Genomic DNA, 18585 nt, shown 5'->3' on the forward strand with positions numbered 1-18585 from the left:
TCTTTTTCTCTTCAACAGACTTTAGTCTTTTTTCTTTTTTAACATCTTCATGGCCATTTCTTTGAGATCTGAAGAATGAGAATTGAGTGAATGTGCTCACTTTACTGCCTAGAATTAGAAGCCTATGCTTGAGTCTTATCTCATTGTTTCCGTTAAGTATCTTTTTCTCCAGCTACAGTTTATGCTTCTGATCTTGATCAGTGAACTTAGCACTCAGATTTGAGCAGAGTAGATGTTCATTAAACAGCTGTAAATGGCCCCAACTAGATGCAAACCAAGTCAGTTAAATGCCAAAATTATTCAGATTCTCTGGTAAAGAAACATATGAAAGGAAATAATTTACTCCAAACTGTTAGTCTGTCCTTTATTTTTGTAAATTGGGTAACAATACCTGCTTCACTTACCCCCACTTACCTATGTCACATTTGATTTGGAAAAGATAAATCACACAAAAGAACATGTTATCTAATCATCTGTCTTGCCAATGGGTTTCAGCCCTGGGCAAGTTTGCTATGGATTCAATGTGACCAAAGAAATTGACAGTGAAACATTCTTGGGGTGAAAGGGTTATACCCAACTTTATTTCCAGGTGGCAGGTCAGTCACTAAAATCCCATTCACTCAGAGTGAGTCTGCATGCAGCAAGCCAGTCTCTGCCTCTGGGCCACTCTGTCTCCACAGCTGTCCTCTGGGCCTCTCTGCCTGCACAGCCATTCTCTGAGCCTCTCTGCCTGCACAGCCATCCCTTGGGTCTCTCTGCACAGTCCTGCACAGCTGTCCTCCGGGCCTCTCTGCACAGTCGTCCTGCACAGCCATCCTCTGGACCTCTGTCCTTAGTGCTGCCAGCACTCCAGCCTCTGCTCTGCTCTCCTGTAGCCTTGCAGCTGTGCCACGGGATCATGCACCCAGAGCACTGGGTGGAGCTCTTTATATAGAGTCAACAGCCATGTATTACCCACAGGTGTGCAGTGAGCCAGTCAGCCAGGGCCAGGTGAGAATCCTGGCCACAGGAACTCTCATTTTATCCACACTCTACCCCTCCAGGATTCTCTCCTCTCAATCTATGTGCCTGTAGTCCTCTACAATGGTCCCTGTGCAAGGAAGCTCGAACATTGTTCTCCAACCTCTCCAGCAAAAAGTCTTGCAGACACACAGGCTGGACTCATGGCTCTGTCTCTGGCCTCTGCCTCTTTGGTCTTAATGGCTGGAACTGCTGCTCTGGTTTCATTTGTTGCCATAGCTCCAGTAAGAGCCTATTTGGCTTCCCGTCTAATTTCCTTCCATCTACTCCTGCCCATATCAAATCAACCCACATCTGGGTTCTCATAACCCTCATGAGGCCCCTCAAATTCCTCCTGTGAGTAACAGGTCTTATTTCTTTCTGGGTTCTCACTGCCTCAGCTACTGTATGTGTCACCTCACATTTTATAATCACTGCCTCAAGGCAGGCTGCACTGTCAGGGAAGACAGCTTTCCCATCTCTGATCCCAACAGAACAATTCCATCCACCCCTAAGTCCCACAGCCACCGGCTCAGCCTGAGTATAAGGGTGGACCATAGAGTGCTCCATGACCTGGGGAGGGGGCTGCTCCTCTCCTTGGGGAACTTTCAGCTGCTGGGTCTTATTTTCTTTACAACCACTGGGCATGCTTTCAGTACAGGAGGGGCCAGTGCCTCCTTTACCACCCCTTCATTCTTCCCCAGCTCCTCCGTCTCTGGGGCTGATGGCACCTTTCTCTCCACTCCCCCAAGTGCTTCCTTTGCTACAGTGTCTCACAACAATGCTAGCTCAGTCTTTGGAAGCTCTTTTACCTTCACCCCAATGCTTCGCAGCTGACGTTCTCATGCCACCTCCACTTGTGCTTCCCTCAGGAGTTTGTCTTTTTCCTTGATGGCCTCTTCCTCCTTCAGAACACCTGGCAGCACTGCCATCTCATCTGGTGAGGAATTGTTTACTTCTCCAATGGCACCTTGCTGCCAGCATTCTTGTGCCACCTCCTCTCCCATCTATGCCATCTCCTTCCTCAGGGAATCCACAGAAGTTTGCAGCTCGTGTTCTCATGTCGCCATTTCTTGAGTCTCCTCTGTAGACTTTTTTAATACTGTTAGAAGCAGCCAACCCACAGTCCCCACTGCCTCACAGGCACTCTGCTTCTCAAAGGATCTACTTATTATACCAAGGGCCACCTCTACTGCCTCACGTGTCATCTCCACTTGCCTCCAGTCCTGGGGTGGGGCCTAGTCCTCTAGAAGGCAAACCACCTCAGACCACATACCCATTGGGGGACAATCCACTGTTTTCCCATTCACAGGGGCAGCCCACTGAATCACCCCTTCCATAAGGGCAGCCTGTCTTTTTCCTTGGTTTACAGTGAATCCTGTCGACTATGCCAATTGTCTTACCAATGGGTTTCAGCCCTGGGCAAGTTCGCCATGGATTCAGTGTGACCAAAGAAATTGACAGCAAAACGTTCTTGGGGTGGAAGGGTTATACCCAACTTTATTTCTAGGTGGCAGTTCAGTCACTAAAATCCCGTTCACTCAGAGCATGTCTGCATGCAGCAAGCCAGTGTCTGCCTTTGGGCCCCTCTGTCCGCACAGCTGTCCTCTGGCCCCCTCTGTCCACACAGCTGTCCTCTGGGCCTCTCTGCCTGCACAGCCATCCCACACAGCCATCCTCTGGGCCTCCCTGCCAGCACAGACACAGCCGTTCTCTCAGCCTCTGCACAGTTGTCCTGCAAAGCTGTCCTCTGGGCCTCTGTCCTTGGTGCTGCCACCACTCCAGCCTCTGCTCTGCTCTCCTGCAGCCTTGCAGCTGTGCCACCATGTTGCACACCCAGAGCACTGGGTGGAGCTCTTTATATAGAGTCAACAGCCACGTATTGCCCACAGGTGTGCAGTGAGCTAGTCAACCAGCCCCAGGTGAGAATCATTTTATTGACATCATCCTATAAATTACTCCCTGAAAACAAGTCTTGTGGGTTTGTAAGTCTGTCATATGCCTGCCTTCTTACAGCGGTTTGCATACCCCATGTTACAACACTTGCTGTGCTACTGGTGTTGGACTTCATGCCTTTGTCTCTGGCAAGGGTCTTCAGAGTAGTAAATGTGTCTCATTCTTCTTTGTCTCCTATCAGCCTAGTTTGGTATTTGACAGGGCAAGAGAAAGGAAGTGAGAGAAATAAGAATAATCACTATTGATTGTGCACCTACTGTTTATAGGCACTGCACAAAATATTTTATATGTATTATGCCTGATCTTAACACTTTTCTGAAATGAGTATTATTGTACCCATTTTACATAAAGATAATATAACTTCAGAGAGGTTTAGTGTTAGTTTTTCATGGTCACACAGTAGTGAAGCGACAACCAATATGAAGGTGTTATCTGAAGAAGGAGAGGAAGAAAGGACGTCAAATAGTTGGAAGCAATGATTTTCATAATGGTGTGAAAGAGCTTGTTTCTTGACTAGCCTGGTTCGTTATCATATCATAGAGAAGTAGTTGCAACTGTGCCTTAGGATACCGAAAGACCTGTGGAAATGATCTGAAAAAATTAAATGCAAAAATGTCATATCAGTGTAAAATGTATGCTGGGATCCATTACATATACTTTTATCATGTTACAAGGGTCTAATCATTACTTGCTTCTTCCATGTTAGCACTAGGATGAGACCAAGTCCACAAGTCTAAAGCTTAGTAATTTTATTAGGTACTTCCTTCTTCCTTATCCAAAGGAAAACACTTTCAGGAGGCTAGCATGCTTCTTTCAATGTTTACTCTCTTTCCTTTCACCCTAACTTGCTCCTGTAAGGAGTCCATCATTTTCTGTTGCCTGGGTGATTCTGGTATAGGCTACCTTCTCTTGTCTGTGAATTCTCACTGTTAACACTGCAGTGCCTTTGCCAAGTTAATGTGAAATAACAGTCACTTGAAGACCATGTTTGTTTCCAGCCTTTGCTGCTTATTCATATTCGGAAAAGGTCTGTCTGATTGCTGCAGAAACCAGTCAGCTGACCATGTACTGATTCACTGTATTCTGCATTACAGTTGTCCAGTGGGGATAAGATGACCTTATAGGGGATATTCATTTATAGCAACTGAGGGGTGGGTTTCTGGAGGTCTATAGCAAATGGGGTTTTTTTGAAATTTGTGTTAATGCTAATGAGGAGACAGAAAATTCCTGGTTAAATAGGAAAATACACTTAATACCTTTTTAAATGTTTGCAGAATTCTATCTGAAACTAACGTACTCAATAGGCAGTAGCATTAGACCAGCCAGGAATTGGGTTTCTTTTCTTCATTTTTAAACTGATTTGAGAAAAATTCATCTTGTTTCTTGAAATAGATGTTGAATGCAACAGAATTTTTGCATAAATAAGTCATTCTAATATCAAAGGTAGAGTCACAGAAAAAGAACATTCTGATAGGAAAATTCTATTTTAATATTCAAGAATATAAGTAGTTTCATAATGTGGACATTCTGCCTAGAAAAACAGTTTAAGAGCACAGTGTTTGGAGGTATACTGTATAAATTGAATCCAAACTTGTGCAAGTTGATTAACCTTTGTGTACCTTAGTTCCCTCACACATAAAATCAGAATAGTACCTCACAGAGTGATTGTAAGGATTAAGTGAGTTAATATAAGTAGAGAGTTTAGAACAGCTTCTGGCTTATAGTTAAGTGCTCAACAAATGTTATCTATTATTATTATTTGCGTTTTGATACTTCCAACACATACATGGTAGTTAATTGAGGTGCCCCGTACTTTAAATTAAAGAGGAAAAAATGTGCAAGGTTGTGTTGCTATTGAGGCTCAGTTCTTTGCCAAGGGTGTAGGTAGTGCAGATGTTGGAGTAGAGACATTCAGAAAGGAGCAAGACAAACGTATCTAGAGAGAAGGTAAAACAGTGTCAGTGGATGGGGATTGTAGAGAATTTTGACTTGGAGACAGTGGTTCAAGATGGTGATTACCTAGCTGGCTGGGAGAACAGGCACAGCACTGGTGGAAATTCAGGTGCTGGTCTTTAGACCTTGCATTTCACTCTCAGTGTAATCTTGGGAAGGTCTCCTAAGTTATCCAGAGTATAGCTCTCTAGTCTATAAAGTCATTTGGCTGGGTTTGATTCATAATTCTCCTTCTAGCACTTCTGTTGCCGGCTTCCATGATCTAGGTTATTGGTAACCTTTGAGTGATTTTAGTGGGTATTGTGCCCAGAAGCCAGATTGCAGGGAGTTAAACAGCGTTTAAACAGAAGACCATCTGTTCAGGAAGTGAGTTTACTGCGATCCAAGAGAGGTTATCAGCGTCTCCTAATTTAGTAAATTCATTATATAGCACTCCCACAATATGAACTTATACCTACTTCCCTTTTTTTTTCTTGTTTCAAATCTGTTCACAGTTTTTAAAAGGTTTATTAATCTTAGGTGATTTAAGGAAATTTTGCATGAGGCTTCATTTTATTTGGTTCTGTTCATTCTAATGCCCTCAGATACTTGAACCAGTCTGAGGCATAATTTCTAGGATTAAAAAAAACTGCACTTCATTAGCTTGGCAAAGAAAGAAAGTGTTTGTGTGGGACCAAAAAGCCAAATTTATCTATAAGCATGGGAGTGAATTTGAGTACTGAATAGATGTTCTTATGATTATCATAATATAAAACAGAATAAAATAGTCAAGGCATCAAAAATGCTTCTGAAAGCCTAGCTGAAGATGCCACAACTACATAGCAGTTCTCTTCAGCTAATGTTGTCTGCAGTCTTTAAGGGAAATGAGTCTCCTGTCAATGAGTATTTATACCAAAGGCAATGAAAGTTAAATACCTTGATTAAAAAATATACAGAACTGAGAAAAGTTAAATTGGAAGTTTAAAAAAATGAGCTTAAACATATTTAATAGCATCATTCTAATTAAACCACAGAACTTACTAAAATTAAAAGCTCCAATAGTAGTCATGAGATTTAATGAAACATTTCATCTCAAAGATGAAGACCTGTATAGCCATGCTGAAATGTAGAAGAGGAAAAATAGATCCAAGTAAAAAAGCTAGGTTTATGTTTCAGAATAAAGATGTACATGGAATAGTATCATCCATTGTTTTAATAAATCTACTATAGGTCTCACTTCTGGTGCAAACCATTGAGCCCACCTTTAATCCTGGTAATTTTCTCTAAGAAAAAAAATCATATTTATTCATAAATATAAATAAATTATGCATTTATCTGAACTTCCCTTTTTTTTCTTCTAATTTTGAATCTATTAACAGTTTTAAAGGGTCTCTTGATCTTTGAGGAAAAACCCATTCTTTAGTCCTGTTTTAACCTCCTCTTATTTAATGACCTGTATTATAAATTGCTGCTTTCTTCTAAACCAGAGGACTGAGCTTTGGGAACCCCTACTTCCTGAAGAGTGATGTTCTCTCATGAGGTCTGTGAAGAGTTCCAGGTATTTTTGCCATCGAACTGGTGAATAAAGTATGAGTATTTTTAGTCAGCTACTTGAATGTTTTACATTTATGTCATTATCATGATAGATCACATCATGTGTGTTGAAGCACCCTTGAAAGAATCCAGTTTTACATTTATCATTTTCAGTGACACCCTGGCTTTGAATCTGAGAAGTAGACTAACACATTTAATATGCCAATTAAAATGGACTGATCTACTTTGACAGTCTTTGGAGAAAAGGTCAATATGAAAGGCATGCTTTTTAGCCATAAGAGCTTACTTTTCAAGCTGCAAAGATTCTAAATTTAGGATAAAAGGCAGTACTTATTTACTAAATCATGTACATATTTATACAGGTTTGAGCTAAAAACATACACATATGTTGGTTTCACATTTTTTCAAATTAATGAAGGAGAGGGGGATATGCTTTATTTTCTAAAAATATGGGTGCATAAAATTTTGCATGATTCTCCTGAAGATTAAATAATACCACATACATGTGTAATAAATTTTATTTTTAAGTATAATGGCTTTGCATCATATAAGCCTAGATCAAAAGTTGTCTTTTCTACTTACTGTGTAACCTTAGACAATTTAATTAATTTCTCTGAGCCTTACTTTCTTCATCTATTAAATAAGCATAATAATTCCTACCTCATAGTGGTGATAAATGATTAATTGATAATGAGTGTAAAGCTCTTAACAAAATATATTATACATCAAAAGAGCTAAGTAAATATTATTGCTATTTTTATTCCAAAAACTTATTTTATAAATAATATTTTTTTATTGATGAGAATGAAAAAAATTCTTAAAAGTCTGGAGAAAAGCATATTTTCAACATTTTGGCTATTATTACATGTTTATAACCTTATTTGATACTGTGTTCTGCATTCACTAACATGTACTTATACTATCATTGTTATTTTTCACATTTTTATAAAATATTTTAAATGTCTTTATAATTTTTTTTGATATGACAGTATCAAGGTTTCCTTTACTATACTCTTAATATAGTAATTTATATTCTAGAAGTTTATCCTAATAAAATCCAATTAAGATTTGATGTTTACTGCAGCACTGTAGCATTTTTAAGACTGTTGGTGTAGCTAAATTGCTTTTCATTAAAAGGTCTCTCCTTACTCAATGCTTTTCTAAGTGAAATATTTTATATTCCATAGTATTCATTAGCTAATGAAAAAAGCAAGAGGTTACAAGGTGAAACAATTTAAGACACATAAAAATCTTAAAAATGAAAATGGCTTTCTACAACCTTTCCTTCCCTAAGATGTACTTGATCCAAACATACTGTTATAGACCTTAGCCCATATTAAGGAATGTTTTATTTTTTAACCAAATGTGTCTGCATAAGCCATAAAGCTACCTATAACTCTATAACAGAAGGAGCTGATTTTTTCTTGTTTCATCAGTAAAGCTCTGAATGGCTTGCCATATCCTTATGTTTATTGATTATTACTCACATACATGGTAGAATATTAAGACTACAGTATTGGGAGAATACTAAGATTATCAAGAGCATCTTGTTAACTCCCTCATTTATAGAGCAAGAAACTAAGATTCAAAGAGAAGTGACATCCTGAGGTCATACAGATACAGATCCAAGACTGGAACCCAGGTATCCTGAAGTGTAGCCTGGTGAGCCATGTACACCATGGTTAGTAGTGTATAGTAGGTGTAGTGTGGTGAAAAATGTGCATTTACCACATGGTGTTAAAGAAAAAATCATTCAGTGCTACTTATTAAAGATGGTAAGGCAGGCTTTATTTTTCAGGCCCATCATGATAGGTATAAAGACCACTGCAATGGGATTTTACAGTGGGTGAGAGAGGTTGGGCTCAACTCCAAATATAGCATATGCTAGTGGGAATTTATAGCTAAGGAGCAGGGTGGGGGTGATTGGATGGAAAAATAGTGAGGAAACATCCATCACAGGTAAGAGAGAGTCTGGCTAAATCAACCTAACAGGATTCCTTGCTGAAGACAGGCCAGGGTGATCAGACATCACCTGGGGGAGTGGAAGATAAGGGAGCTGGTCAGATATCAAGGGAGGGGAAGTGGTTCTAGTTAAACTGAGTAAGCAGGATTCTTGCTAAAATTGAATTTTACAAAGAAAGTACACAGATGAGCCTGGAAGAAGGTTTAGGAGACTGACTAAAATTTGGTCAAACAAAGAACCATTGTCAGTGTGGCCTATATTAATGTCTGTTCTCATTAGTTATGTCTGTTGTCCCTCAGTTATGACTAAGCTAGATTAGTCATAAAGGGCATGTCTTATATATGCATCTCCCAGACCAGCAGCTAGTGTAGTGCTTGTATAGCTAAGCCAACAAATACTCATTTATCAATCAATTACTTACAAGTTAGAATGTGAAACCACTATGTAGTCTTTGTCATTCTTATGCTTTCTCTTAAAATTGGAAAATTTTTTCATTTATTTTTGTTTTTTGAGTACTCAGAGTTTATTGAGGATCATTATATATTAAAATACTTCCTGTATAAACTCTTGTAATTTCAATTGATTAAACATTGTAGTTAGACTATTTTGTAGAATAAAAGATTTGAATTTGTGAAGAATTGGAGAGGAAGTAAAGAAAGCATTTAGCCTCATTAAGGAACTATTTGAATACATTTTTTACATTATATTCAACTTACAGAAAATTATATTTTGAGTATTTGACCTGTTAAATTCCTTTTATCTCTTTGCATGTTTCTGATTAAGACTGTTCCTATACTCATGAAGGCCAGTGTTTTGATTTGGACAGGTTCTTTTGTTAAATTTGGAAAATAACTTCATTTTCAAAATTAACCATGTGTTGATAGTTTTGATTTGGTATAGATACAACTTAATTGTCTATCGCCTTTTATCAAATTACATTATCCTGCTGCATCCCATACTTCTTAAGAATGATATTGAAGTAGTAATGCAAGAATACAATGCTTAAGAAATATAGCTTTTGAAAATCACTTTCAGAGGCTAGAAGAAGGCTATATTTACATAATACATATAATTTTCATGTAATTTCATAAGTAATTTTATAAATTTCATGAGTTTTCATAAGAAAGTATTCTCTTCTTTAATTAATGCAATAAACCAGAAGGACCTCAAGCCAAGAATACTCTACCCAGCAAGGTTATCATTTAAATTTGAAGGAGGGATTAAACAATTTTCAGATAAGCAAAAGCTGAGAGAATTTACTTCCCACAAACCACCTCTACACTGCATTTTGGAGTGACTGCTATAAATGGAGGTATTCCTAAGGCTAAATAGCTGTCACCAGGAGAAATAAAACCACAACAAAGTAGAACAATTAATTACTAAGCAGATACAAAATCAAATCAACTACCCACAAAGTCAATCAAGGAATACACAAAGAGAACAGAATATGACGCCTAATATATAAAGAATGCAGGAGAAAGAAAAAGGAGGAAAAAAGAAAAAAAGAACCTTTAGGTTATGTTTATAATAGCATACTAAGTTACTTAAATTAGAATGTTAGATAATAAGGGAATTACCTTTGAGCCATTGGTAACCATGAATCTAAAGCCTGCAATGGCAATAAGTACATGCCTGCAGATAATTACCCGAAATGTAAATGGTCTGAGTGCACCAATCAAAAGACATAGAGTCAGTGAGTGGATAAAAATGCAAGACCCATCTATATGCTACCTACAAGAGACTCACTTCAAACCCAAAGGCATATGCAGACTGAAAGTAAAGGGATGGAAAAATATATTTCATGCAACTAATAAGGAGAAAAAAGCAGGAGTTGCAGTACTTGTATCAGACAAAATAGACTTCAAAACAAAAAGTCACAAGAGACAAAGATGGCATTACATAATGATAAAGGAGTCAGTCCAACAAGAGGGTGTAACCATTATAAATATCTATGCACCCAACCCAGGAGCACCTATATATGTGAAACAAATACTAAAAGAATTAAAGGGGGAAATAGAATGCAATGCATTCATTTTAGGACACTTCAACACACCATTCACTCCAAAGGACAGATCAACCAGACAGAAAATAAAGAGACAGAGGAACTGAACAATGTATTAGAACAGATAGACCTAAAGACATCTACAGAACACTACATCAAAAAGCAACAGGATACACATTCTTCTCAAGTGCACATGGAACATTTTCAAGAATAGATCATATACTAGGCCACAAAAAGAGCCTCAATAAATTAAAAAAAAATTCAGATTGTACCAACCAGCTTCCCAGAACACAAAGGTATGAAACTAGAAATAAATTACACAAAGAAAAGGAAAAAGCCAACAAACACATGCAGGCTTAATAACATGCTCCTAAATAATCAATGGATTAATGACCAAATAAAAACAGAGATCAAGCAACATATGGAAACAAATGACAACAATAATTCAACACTGCAAAATCTGTTGGTCGCAGTGAAGGCCTTGCTAAGAGGTAAGTATATTGCAATACAGGCCTACCTCAGGAAAGAAGAACAATCCTAAATGAACAGTCTAAACTCACAATTAATGAAACTAGAAAAAGAAGAACAAGTGAGGCCCAAAGTCAGTAGAAGGAGGGACATCATAAAGATTAGAGCAGAAATGAATAAAATCGAGAAGAATAAAGCAATCAAAAGAATCAAGGAAAGCAGGAACTGGTTCTTAGAGAAAATAAAGGAATGTTGTAGCCAGACTTGACAAGAAAAAAAGAGAGTCTACACACATAAATAGAATCAGAAATTAGAAAGGAAAAATCATGACGGACACCACAGCAATAAAAAGAATTATTAGAGAATACTATGAAAAATTATATGCTTACAAACTGGATAACCTAGAAGAAATGGACAGTTTTCTAGAAAAATACAACCTTTCAAGGCTGACCCAGGAAGAAACAGAAAATCTGAATAGACCAATTACCAGCAAGGAAATTGAATTGATAATCAAAAATCTACCTAAGAAGAAAAGACCTGGAACAGATTGATGGTTTCACTGCTGAATTTTATCAAACATTTAAAGGAGACCTAATACCCATCCTCCTTAAAGTTTTCCAAAAAGTAGAACAGAGGGAATACTCTGAAACTCAATCTGTGAGGCCAACATCACTCTAATCCCCAAACCAGGCAAAGATACCACAAAAATAGAAAATTACAGACCAGTATCCCTGATGAATGTAGACGCAAAATACTCAAAAAAATATTAGCAAACCAAATTCAGAAATACATCAAAAAGATCATACACCGTGATCAAGTGGGATTTATTCCAGGATGGTACAACATTCAAAAATCCATCAACGTCATCCACCACATCAACAAAAAGAAGGACAAAAACCACATGATCATCTCCATAGATGCTAAGAAAGCATTTGACAAAATTCAATATCCATTCATGATAAAAATTCTCAACAAAATGGGCAAAGAAGGCAAATACCTCAACATAATAAAGGCCATATATTAAACCCACAGCCAACATTATACTTAACAGCGAGAAGCTGAAAGCTTCTCCTTTAAGACTGGGAAAAAGACAAGGATGCCCATACTGAACCACTTGGTGCCTGAACCACTTATTGCCTCACCATGGCAATAAGACAACACAAAGAAATAAAAGGCATCCAGATTGGCAAGGAAGAAGTTTAACTGTCCCTGTTTGCAGATAACATAATATTGTACATAAAAAACTGTAAAGACTCCACTCCAAAACTACTGGATCTAATATCTGAATTCAGCAAAGTTGCGGGATACAAAATTAATACCCAGAAGTCTGTTGCATTCCTATACACTAACGATGAACTAGCAGAAAGAGAAATCAGGAAAACAATTCCATTCACAGTTGCATCCAAAAGAATATAAAATACCTAGGAATAAACCTAACCAAGGAAGTGAAATACCTATACTCTGAAAACTACAAGACACTCATGAGAGAAATTTAAGAAGATACTAATAAATGGAAATACATTCCGTGCTCATGGATAGGAAGAATTAATATTGTCAAAAAGGCCATCCTGCCTAAAGCAATCTACAGATTCAGTGCAATCTGTATCAAAATACAAATGGCATTCTTCAACGAACAAGAGCAAATAGTTCTAAAATTCATATGGAACCACAAATGACCCCAAATAGCCAAAGCAATTCTGAGAAGAAACAATAAAGCAGGGGGGATTACACTCCCCAACTTCAAGCTCTACTACAAAGACATAGTAATCAAGACAATTTGGTGCTGGCACCAGACCTATAGATCAATGGAACAGACTAGAGAGCCCAGATTTAAACCAAAGCCTATATGGTCAATTAATATACAATAAAGGAGCCATGGATATACAATGGGGAAATGACAGCTTCTTCAACAGCTGGTGTTGGCAAAACTGGGCAGCTACATGCAAGTGAATGAAACTGGATTGTTGTCTAACCCCATACACAAAGGTCAACTCAAAATCATTCAAAGACCTGAATGTAAGTCATGAAACCATAAAACTCTTAGAAGAAAACATAGGCAAACATTTCCTGAATATAAGCATGAGCAACTTTTTCCTGAACACATCTCCTAGGGCAAGGGAAACAAAATAAATGAACAAATGGGTCTACATCATGCTAAAAACCTTCTGAAAAGCAAAGGACAACATCAGCAGAACAAAAAGTCATCCTACAGTTGGGAGAATATATTTATAAATGACCTATCTGACAAGGGGTTATCATCCAAAATATGTAAAGAGCTTACATGCCTCAACACCCAAAAAGCAATTAACCCTATTAAAAAGTGGGTGGAGGATATGGATAGTCACTACTTCAAAGAAGAAATTCAGATGGCCAATAGGCACATGAAATGATGCTGCACATTGCTAATTATCAGGGAAATGCAAATTAAAACCACAATGAGATACCACCTCACACCAGTTTGGATGGCCACCATCCAAAAGTAAAGCAACAACAAATGTTGGTGAGGATGCAGAGAAAGGAGAACCCTCCTACACTGGCGGTGGAAGTGTAAATTAGTTCAATCATTGTGGAAAGCAATATGGAGGTTCCTCAAAAAACTAAAAATAGAAATACCATTTGACCAAAGAATTCCACTCCTAGGAATTTACCCTAAGAATGCAGGATCCCAGTTTGAAAAAGACATATGCACCACTATGTTTATTGCAGCACTAGTTACATTATCCAGGAAATGGAAGCAACCTAAGTGTCCATCAGTAGATGAATGGATAAAGATGTGGTACGTATACACAATAGAATATTATTCAGCCATCAGAAGGAAAGAAATCCTACCATTTGCAACAACATGGATGGAGCTAGAGAGTATTATGCTCAGTGAAATAAACCAAGTGGAGAAAGACAAGTACCAAATGATTTCACTCATCTGTGGAGCATAAGAACAAAGCAAAAACTGAATTAACATAACAGCAGCAGACTCACAGAAACCAAGAATGGACTAACAATTATCAAAGGGAGAGGGACTCGGGGGTTTGTGGGGTGGGAAGGGAGGTATAAGGGGAATAAGGGGCATTACGATTAGCACACATAATGTAGGGGTTGGTCAGTATAGCACAGAGAAAACAAGTAGTGACTCTATAGCATCTTACTACACTGATGGACAGTGACTGTAGTGGGGTATGTGGTGGGAACTTGATAATGGGGGGAACTAGTAACCCCCGCATTGCTCATGTAATTGTATATTAATGATACCAAAATAAAATTAAAAATTCAAAAAAAAAAGAATGATATTGAATTAGTAATGCCAGAATACAATGCCTAAGAAATACAACTTTTGAAAATCAATTTCAGAGACTAGAAGAAAGCTGTATTTATGTAATATATATAATTTTCATATAATTTCATAAATAATTTTATAAATTTCATGAGTTTTCATAAGAAAATCCTCTCTTGTTTACTGTTCTACTTGTTTATTTTTTAAAGCATCTTATTTCAAACATTTTCTGTCCTGGAAGTCTGCAGTTTGGAGAGCCAGATGGTTTAATGAAGATGAATTGAAAGGGACACTGTGTCATGGTCTGGAAACTGATTATGAGTCTTTTAATCATATCATTAATCAGAGACTGAAGAAACTAATAAAGTCAGCCCAAGAATATGAGTTAAATGTGACAATGAAGAGTGAGTAATCCTATGGAACAGAGCATGAGCCTTTCCTTCTCCTAGGCCAAAATTATTAACAGTAGGAGATAGAGTTTAAGTTCACATGAAGCCTATAAAAATAGAGATGAAGTGCTCGCTTCGGCAGCACATATACTAAAATTGGAACGATACAGAGAAGATTAGCATGGCCCCTGCACAAGGATGACATGCAAATTCGTGAAGCATTCCATATTTTTTAAAAAAAAGAAAAAGAAAAAAAAATAGAGATGAAAACTAGACTAGTGGATCCTGGTGTGCTATGAGATCCCTGCCTCTAAGGATGAAATGAAATAGTAATAAACACATATATAGAACATACTATAAGCCAGGTCATGCCCAAGCATTTTATGTATATTATTAACTTACGTTATGATGGCTGCTATATAGACATGGTTTGCAGATGGCACAGTGGACACAAGGAGATTAACTGAAGGTTTAATTAATCCAAGAATGCTAAGAAAAACCCCACTCCTAGGCATTAACTCACCTTTTGCCCCACCACCTTTAACATGTTCTATTTTGATACCCATTCTTTTTTCTATATTTCAACTTTTTTCTCTCTACTTACATCTTCTGAATCTATAGACATGTTTAATTGTTCCCTGACCCAAAAAACAACAACAAAACCCCCCATTTCTTCAATGTGCCCTTCTGTCAAGGCTCTCTATCACTTCCCTTCTTTCCTTTCAGACATCTTGGAAAAACGCTTGCATCATTCATATCTCCTCACCTCCCAGTCACTCCTTACTGCACACAGTCTGGCTGCTTATACTAGCACTCTACTAAAACCACATGTAAAAGTTTACTAATGACCTACCTCCTAACTGATATATTCAAAGATCTCTTTTCAGATTTGTCTATTTGACCTCAAAGACACCATTGAACACTCCCTCTTCCTTTAAACACTGTAAAAGTGTAAAAGTGATCTTTGATTGTTCTCTGCCTATGTCACCACTTCTTCCCTTCCAAATCCAGTCCTATTAATTCCATTTCTTAAATGTTTCTGAAATCTTTTCACTTGTTCCTTCTTTATTCCCGCACTATAGCCCAAGTCACCATTATCTCTCAATTGAAGCCTCCAGTTAATCTCTTTCTGTCTACTCTGCCCTCTGCAAACTATGTCTGTATAGCAGCCATCATAATATAAGCTACCATATATAATATATATAAAATGTTTGGGCAGGGCCTGGCCTATGGTGAGGTCTATGTATGTGTTTATTACTATTGTTCTGAAAATGTAAATTACATTGGGTCTTTTCCTTTTGAAACCCTCTTAGCTTTTCCGTTCACTTTGATGAAAGCCCAATGCCTTGCTGCCTGTTGGGGCTTAACTCTGCTCTCCTCTCTTACCATTCTTTTATTTGACTCTTATGCTCTAGTTGCACTGGTCTCCTAACCGTTCCTCAAACACTTCAAGTCTTTCCATCTCAGGGCCTTTACACATGCTATTCCTTCTGCCTAAAGTGCTTACTACCAGATCTTGCTCCTTTCTATTATAGAATTCAGTCCAGATTTAATGACACCCCCTTAACAGAATTATCTTCTGACTATCAACCTAAAGTATCCTTGGTCTTCAGTAATTTAATCACCCTTTATGTTTATCCTGGTATTTACCATGGTTTTTTATTATTTAATTATTTATATATTTTATTTATTTTTTAATCATCTGTCTCTCCCCCACTGAAATGTAAGTTTGTTTCATGGTAAAAGGACTTTGTCATGTTTGTCTGACACACAGTATATGAGAAATATTTACTGAATACATTCATTAATAGCATGTTTTTATCCACTAATAATAGCTCATATACCTTTTCTATAAAGCCCTCCTCAGTTCTCTGAGGCTAAATTAGATGTGCCCTCCCTTGCCTCTAGAGCACCTGTTAAGAGCATTGTATTTAGTATCCTACTGAACTCCATATATAATTTTTCTTCTCTGATATATGGTGAGTTACTGAAGAAAAATAATAGTGTTTTATCTGTCTCTGCCATCCCTAGTGCCTGCCATGCTGTCTGGATGAGTGAACAAACCCTCAAAGGCAGGAGCATTTCTAGTACACAAAATTGTTGAATTGTAGTCTCATTGCTATGGAAGGCTTTAGGTTTACTCTGCTAAGACTGACGGCAGAGTGTGTCCTCCACCATCAGGTCCCCACTAAGAATCCACACTAATATCAGTTTGGCTATAACTAGTGAAGACGGCTATGTAAAAGTAACAGCTTGTTGGATCCTAGAACTTGCTGGGTACCTCCATAGTTGTTTGGTCTATAACCCAGCAGCTCTAAATCTTGCAATATGTTCTCTCTTGTACTGTCTTATCAGCTCAGTCTTTTTGTTCTTGGGATGGGCATCTAGTGCTGAGAGAGAAAGTAGCACAGGTTTTGTATTCTTCCCCCTTCAAGACCACTCTTCTTTCATGTTATGGCTTTCTTTCACTTTGTACCAGCTGCACATTCGGTTTATCTATTCATTTCTGCTCATAAGTAGAGTCACACGTTTGGCAATTCCCTAGGATATGAGGTTTACTGTAGCGAGTAAGATGAGGCACTCTGAGTTAGAGGGAGCTCTAGATCAAATCAATCCAGAGACCTGGATTCTGCTGCTTAGTCAGCCACTAGCTTACTGCAGGACCTGGGCCATTTCCCTCTGAGATTCAGTCCTGATTCTTCAAATTGATTACTGATTTTTACCGAGGAAAACCCATTCTTCAGATTCTTAGGCAGAATATCGTAGGCAGATTTCAGCATATAAAATGGTTCATAGTTGTGCTGTTCTGGCTGAACTGGAGTCTGGCCACCCACTCTCTCTCATACACTCCCTCACACCTTCTTCATTACCCACCCTTCCATCTCTGACATTTTCAACTCAGACACCAGGGAACTGATCTGGACAATACAAGCACCCAAAGGAGAAAAACCAAAACCAAATTGGCCTGCTGTGCTTACTTCCTTTCTCCCCATTTTTCTACATAGATGGTTTCCTTTTGTCTACCATTAGGGCTCTTTTATTGGTGGTAACCCAATTCTTGAGGTCCTTGAAATGGCACAGAAATCCTGAGGGAAATGACTAGATTTTTGGAACTTATATCCCCCCTTCTGCCTCTTTTTACCCATCTCACCCTCATTTCACCACTTCACCAATGTTGATTTTTCCTGTTATGTTTCTGTAAGTTTTTCATCATTTGTTCTTCTTTCTGGTTGTGATTGAAGCAGTGTGAACACCATGGGTCAGGGTTTCCCCACCTGGGCCTATATGGTTATTTTAGCATTGTTTCCAGTAAGTAGGTAAGACCTTTGTCCCTGTCATTTCTTTAAGGTAAAAATATAGAAACATCCCGTTACACAGCAAGTGCTTAGAAAGGAGTGAAAACAGTTTTACAAGTCAACTCAGTGTGACAAAGTGATGACCCAGTACTCCAGTACTCTTTTCAAAGGTAATTGGAGTCATTGAAATAACTACTGTCAAAAAGCATTGCCTGATTTATTCATCTGGGCATTTGAAACTGTGTGTCTATGGTCTGGCAATACTTTCTAAAATTCATTTGTTCTCCTCTTAAATAGAAAGCTTATATAATCACTAATGCAATATATAAATGCAAGGATCCTAAAGGGCCATATTTTCCCTGGCCAGCTCTACTCTCAAGCCAAGTTTAGCTTTTTAACCATGCTTAATGTTGTCTGTCCTCAGATATTCCTATGTGTCTTTCCTCTGCTCTCCTATAACTTGTCTCCATCATGCTGCTTTGGTTTGGTTGGAAATGTCAGGGCAAAATGCCAGTGTGCTCCGGCCAGGATGTGCCTGTATTTGACTGCTGTAGCCTGTTACTTGATCCCTGCAGGAAAAATACTGCAGGTGTGGTATCTCCAGTTGGAATTGAGATGTATGTAAAGCATCTGCCTGGTTTCTTCAGCAAATGAGGTTTTGCTGAAAAATGAGTGTAATGAAAAAATGCTGGCTGTTGGCAGAACCTACTGATGAAGGCTAACAAGCACAAATGAGTTTCTGTAAGGCCCCAAAAGCA

At 38.1% G+C, this 18585-nt stretch overlaps 1 protein-coding gene and 1 non-coding gene across 5 annotated transcripts in view; both read left to right on the plus strand.

Annotated features, from left to right (window-relative positions):
• The window catches only part of PHKB (phosphorylase kinase regulatory subunit beta), a 337121-nt gene that overhangs the window by 252421 nt on the left and 66115 nt on the right, over positions 1 to 18585 (plus strand). The gene's annotated exons all lie outside the window — the stretch shown is intronic.
• On the plus strand, positions 14658 to 14764 carry LOC118968026 (U6 spliceosomal RNA). Its single transcript, XR_005055400.1, has one exon. It is a non-coding gene; the product is annotated as a U6 spliceosomal RNA (small nuclear RNA).

This window comes from Manis javanica, chromosome 17 (genome assembly GCF_040802235.1).
Source record: "Manis javanica isolate MJ-LG chromosome 17, MJ_LKY, whole genome shotgun sequence".
Lineage (NCBI taxonomy): Eukaryota > Metazoa > Chordata > Mammalia > Pholidota > Manidae > Manis > Manis javanica.